The sequence below is a fragment of the Papaver somniferum genome, chromosome 7 (genome assembly GCF_003573695.1).
Source record: "Papaver somniferum cultivar HN1 chromosome 7, ASM357369v1, whole genome shotgun sequence".
NCBI classification, from domain to species: Eukaryota; Viridiplantae; Streptophyta; class Magnoliopsida; order Ranunculales; family Papaveraceae; genus Papaver; species Papaver somniferum.
The window spans coordinates 266,494,125-266,499,958 of NC_039364.1; the positions used below are offsets into that span (position 1 = coordinate 266,494,125).

A 5,834-nucleotide genomic window follows, 5' to 3' on the forward strand; every position below is an offset into this window, starting at 1 on the left:
TTTCAAAAAAATACATCACAAGCCTTTTTATTAATATGCAACGAGAATCTTGTTTTTCAAGAGCAAAACAGCTCTGACTGTTGACGGTATTTTGTGATTCTAAATCAGAACTTTACAAACTCGACGAAAGTTAGATGAAAATGAAAGTAACAAAACCGAGTCTTGAAAAAGAAAGAACAACAAGAAAAAATCTTTTAAAGACTCATCTATCACCTCATATTTCTCAACCATAAGAGTCTTTCACTTAGCATCAACTAACATCAAAAGATGTTTTTAGGAGCTTTTGAATCTCTCTATAATGGCTTTGATGCAAGGTATCAAAAGATGTTACGCGTTCCCTTAGTCGGCGCCAGAATGTAGATGCGGAAAATCCTACAACTACATCCGAAGATAAACATACATACTCCTAATGAGTAAGCAAGTAAGAGAAGCATGAGAACACAAAATATACGTGGTTCGGTATGATTACCTACGTCCACGAGGGTAAAGGGATGATCTTATTACTTGATTCAAGGTTACAAAGGACGTCTCTTCTGACAAACTCTCAAGTCTCCCTCTTAAGCTCTTGGTGTTCTCTCTTTCCTCACTGATTACTTTCCCCTCAACTCTCTACATATCTCTCTATTTATAACCGTAAGTGATGATACACTCAAGTTACAGTGTAAGTTGTGGTGCATATTTCTTGATGTCCTTCTCGAGTTAGGAATAGAGTTTGGTCCGAGATTCTGGGCCGAGCCTAGAGTACCTTCTCCTGATGTTCCTTTGCCCAATGTCGTCTACTTAATGAATGCTGCCGATGTCACCCTTGATATACTTAGCCGAGTCTCACTTTGAGCAGATTCTTCTTATCTCTTCAACTACTTCGTCAGTGCATTTATTGCTCTTGTACTCGATGACCGTCTCTTCAATCACCTCCGACCTTTACACGTATTGTCTTCACGGGTTCCTTTGGTATCTCTTTTCTCGCGCCGAGGCCAAGTAAGGGGATTTGGTGCTTCGGGGTTTATCTGTTGTCGATGCTTCATTACCTCGGATTGTCCCACCTGGATTTGTGGATTATTTACACCTACAGTCACATTGCAAAAATAAAAAACATTGAGCAGTACTTAACCCGTAACATATGAAAAAAAGGGACCTGCAGCTCTTTGTTCCCTGTCTCTCGTGGATTCCATCTCATCCCGTCTTCTTCGGAATGCAACTTGTTAATCCATGGGACGATATTGGTTGGACCCCGTCCACAATATCCAATTGCTGCACAGTATTAAGACCAGAAACATAGAGATTAGTCAAAACTAGAGGGGTCAAAGTGAACTGTGAGTCTGTTACAGACAGGTTAATCTTACATGAAACTTGACCTCTGGTACGCCTTAGTTGAGGTAATAAAATTCATGCCTTCAGTACAATGGCTACCAGAAATCCCTTAATCAAACATAGTCATGATTATTTCTACATGTAAGAAAAATCCAATCAGAAAATCCATAAACATACATCACCGAAAGAGTTGATAAAATCATATTGTCAAAATCCTCAAAAAAAAAGAAAAAAAGAAAAAAAAAAAAGAATTGGTAGAACAAATAATAGGGGAAGTAAATAAAATCCTACACATCTGGAAGCTAAATCAGCAGGTTTCAGAGCAGATCGAGCTGATCTAAGAACAACCGAAGTCGCCATCAACAATACAATAGAAGAAGATGATTTCAGAGAGAGATTTTTGATTAGGGTTTCGGTGTTGGACCCTCTTTTCTCGCAAGGGAAATAGTGCAAGGGCCGCTGCGTTGGATGTTATTTTTCACTCCAGATTGACGCATCAAAGATTGCCAAATTTATCTGAGTATGCCAGCACTCCTGACTAACTCCTACAGCTAACACGAGTATTAAAACTTAGGGACCGAAAGGAAATCGTAGATAATGCCAGCAGCATTTTGCTCCATGTCTTTGGTGGATTCCAACTTGTTAATCCGCGGCCTGAAATTGTTGCACATTATTAAGACCAAAATGTAGTAATTTGTAAGAAGCATTAATTTTGGATCAAAGAAGTGGGCAGAATCAAAAGAACGCCTACGGAGTACCCAACACTTTCAGCATATTACTGTGGTTGCTTGACATTTTCTCTTGTTTCTTTTTCAGTCTAAAACATGTCAGTTTCTCTTGCTAGTGTTGTGCTGTTATCCCAAACCATTGAGAATAGAACCATATAGCTTGAGCTAGAAATATCTAAAGCAACTTAACAAGATAGATTTGCAACTTACAGATAGGAAAATGTTCATCCCTGTCAACAAGACTGAGGAGCATTGACAGTAGAATCAATAGATGGTCTTCCCTCAAACACAATCACCCTATCAGCATGATATGTCGCCATTATGAAATCATGCTCAACGGCAAAAGCAGTCTTCTTTGCATGGAGGATAAACCTCTTAATGACTTTTGGTGCAACAATACGCTGCTCTGAATCAAGATAAGCACACGGCTCGTCTATCAGATATATATCCACATGCTGCATTAACCGTAAACACAATTTGTAAAATTGTAATGAATCGCTCTTATTCGAATTATAAAATCAATTCAATTTTCTGTGTCAGTACCAACCAGTCATACTAAAACAAACTCACGAATACCATTATAACTGGAAATGAAGATCAAATTAAGATAATAAATAAGAATACAGACCTTTCCCAGGCAAAAACATAATGCAACTCTTTGCGGCTCTCCACCTGAGAGATTATTAACTTGCTAATCAATTAATTGCTCAATTTGGAGTGGTTTCATGACATCTGACACAACCAGAGGATGCATGCACGCATCACGGATTCTTTTGTGCAGAAAGTCTCTACCAGAAGATAGAGACTTAAGACTGATCTCCTGGGGTTTGTAAGACACATTAAATTCAGGTATTTCTACATCTGTTTATCCACCTCGTCGGGTTTCAATAAACCAGCCTGTTTATAGTTGTAGCAGTGATTAAGAAATCCACACCTTATTTTGAACTCATAAGAGATATGTCTCTACACAATCAAGAATAGTCATGCACTCATAGAATAAAGGATCTAGAAGGCATACCAGCCTACGGATAAATCATAAATGTTGTCTTCCCTGTCCCATTTTCACCCAGCATAACAACAATTTGAGAATCAGTGAATTCTCCCTCCATGACATGAAGCTTAAAATTTCCTTGAGGTTTACTCATTGTATGGTATTTGTATCGTGCATACGAATGAATTTCTTCTGCACTTTCCTCTGGAGTCTCAGCAACCTGAAAACAACTAGTAAATAAATGATAATAGAATATTTAGAGCGATAGCAAACCTCTGCAGCTTGCCACCAGATAAATCACCAACATTTCGATCTGTAACCTGGTTCAGCTCAAGATCACGACATAGATCCTCTTTGACATTGATCTCATCTTTTTGCTCCAGCACTTTCCCAACAATATTACCTTTAACCATTTTCGGGGTGTCATGGCCCTTGCATTTTTCCTATTGAAAAGAATAAGTAATCAGCAGTAGAGCGGAAATTTTAGCATCAGGGCACCATCAAGTTGCTTTTTCTCCTTTATTGTGCCATAGGGATAAGGGATCACATCATCCCTAGACTAGGCGAACAGGTGATAGAAGTTCCCAAATCTGCACTGAATTACCTTCAACTTTTCATAGTAAGCTTTCTTGATGTCGGATGCATTTGAATCCTTTCTTACTCCCAATACATCATAGTACTTAGTCTCTCTAATACATATACGTTGAAGCTAAAGGAGCCAATGAGCAGAAGATGAAATTTAGGCAGAGAAAAAAGAAGACCCAAATACAAAATTTTCATTTATATTCTTGTTATAAAGGAAGAAACTATGAATACCACCAGTTGCATGCATTGATCTCTTTGCAAACCAATTTCCATTAATAACTCCACTCAAACCTCCACCTCATTGAATTTATATATGCAAAACCCATGAATCAGAAAGAAACATGATTAACCCAAACATAGCAAATGAAGAGAAAACAAGGGGAAAAAAAAATATGGCCCAACTTGAAAGATGGGGAAATTCTCATTTGAGCAAGGACAATTCCACATTTCCTATACATATGCAAACTGAAGCAGTTAAACCAACACCACTGTCAAATCCATTATTATATGTGAATCAAACTACAAGCACTTACCTTTTGAAACACCTGAATTTGAAGATTGAATTGGAAGGAAGATGAATACCAAATATCATCTGTTATATCAACTCTTTTCATGGATGGAAAAGAACTAACTGAATCTAAAGAAGAATCCATTAACCTAATTTTCACCATGGATGGAAAAGAACTAAATCTAAAGAAGAAGAAGAATCCATTAACCCAATTTTCTTCATTGTGAAATCGATTTTGTGTTAGCTCAGCAGACTAGGGCGTACACTGGAAGCTTGATTTGTTTTCAGACTTAAAAGGAAATAAAAACGAAAGAGAAAATGTTTTTATAAATGCTAGCGTAAGGATTTGAATTTGTGACCTTGAGAGAAAAAGAGCTTTGAAGTCGACACTTACGAGTTTAGTCCCACACACGGTATATGTCAAAGTTAGCATTGCTTTTTATACCGCAATACAAGACAACAATTTAGCTATGCCCTGTTTCAGACCAGCCTGAAGCAGGTTGACAGCAGTGTTGCTGCCATATTTTTCGTCTTTTCTTTTTTTTTTTTGCCCGAGAACAGAACTCTTAGGGGGCAATTCCCGGTGCTGTAAGCTTAGGTGTTCCACTGTCATCCTATGGAATTTGGAATCAAGCATTTATCGAAAAAGTGCAATTTTTTTGTCCACGAAAAACTGTGCTGCGTGCAGGACTGGGAAAATTAATATTTAGCTAAACTGTTCCATTTAGCTAAACAATTTTACAAGCTAAATGGATATACAGAGGAAATTAACGAAAAAAGAAAAGAAAATCAAGGACCATTTTGCCTTATTTGATGGGAGAGTGATCGTCTTAGTTAACTGTCAGGCTTAATTAATGAAAGAGATCTCCGAATTTCAGCACTGACCACCTCATTGTCTTGAAACTTTGAAATGATTCAGACTGCATTATTAACACATGCTCTTCAATGACTTGATCAGCTGCCTTTCTTGACGGATACTTTGACAAAAATGGGTACAAACCAGAAGAACGTCCAATCTGGTTTCTAGAATCTAGATCGAGTAAGAACGGGACATATTCAGATGTTGCTCGTTCTATTTGTTTGCCTTTGCCTGCTGAAAACAGAACATACATATTAATAAACATTCCCATTACATGAACCTATTGGAAATGCAAACCAAAATTAATGATGAAAACTGACATACTTTTGAGAGGAGAAATCAAATTCATTCATGACCCCGAATTGCAAAATAAATTTTATATGGGGGCTAGATCTAGATTTTTATAAGTCCATGTACGAGCCATTATATTAATGTCTAGACTCATGGCAGTGCATCCAAAGTGGTAGGATTAAAGTAGGTTTGATGGAATTGACATTAGTGGACTGTGGGGACAATTTTGTACATGGCCTAGCTGGAAACATGAAACTCTGTTCATATCTCTAGTGTTACACATAATTGACTATATCGTTGCATAAGTTGATCCATTCTGCAGCAGCATGTTTCGGTTTGAGTAATTAAGATGGTAAACAATCTTAAGGTTGAGAAGCATATTTATGTCAACCAAATGAAAAAAATCTAGCTTATTCAGACAGATTCAGCTTTTTCATGTGAACCGAAGCGCAAACAAATACTGAGCACTACAAAAAGAAGCAGTTACGAACCTCGTCACTTAATTATTGGCCAGCTGTCAGCATGTAAACCACAACCGCAGAATATATTCCTCAGGAAATT

The 5,834-nt window shown here is 37.5% G+C and overlaps 1 long non-coding RNA gene and 1 pseudogene across 1 annotated transcript; both read right to left on the minus strand.

Moving 5' to 3' along the window:
* Window positions 1-532: 532 nt before the first annotated feature.
* On the minus strand, window positions 533-1,461 carry LOC113293840. Its single transcript, XR_003332605.1, has 3 exons — window positions 1,344-1,461; window positions 1,136-1,251; window positions 533-1,043 (listed from the first exon to the last, which is right to left on the minus strand). It is a non-coding gene; the product is annotated as an uncharacterized LOC113293840 (long non-coding RNA).
* A 125-nt stretch (window positions 1,462-1,586) lies between these two features.
* LOC113293777 lies at window positions 1,587-4,190 on the minus strand (annotated as a pseudogene).
* Window positions 4,191-5,834: the final 1,644 nt, after the last annotated feature.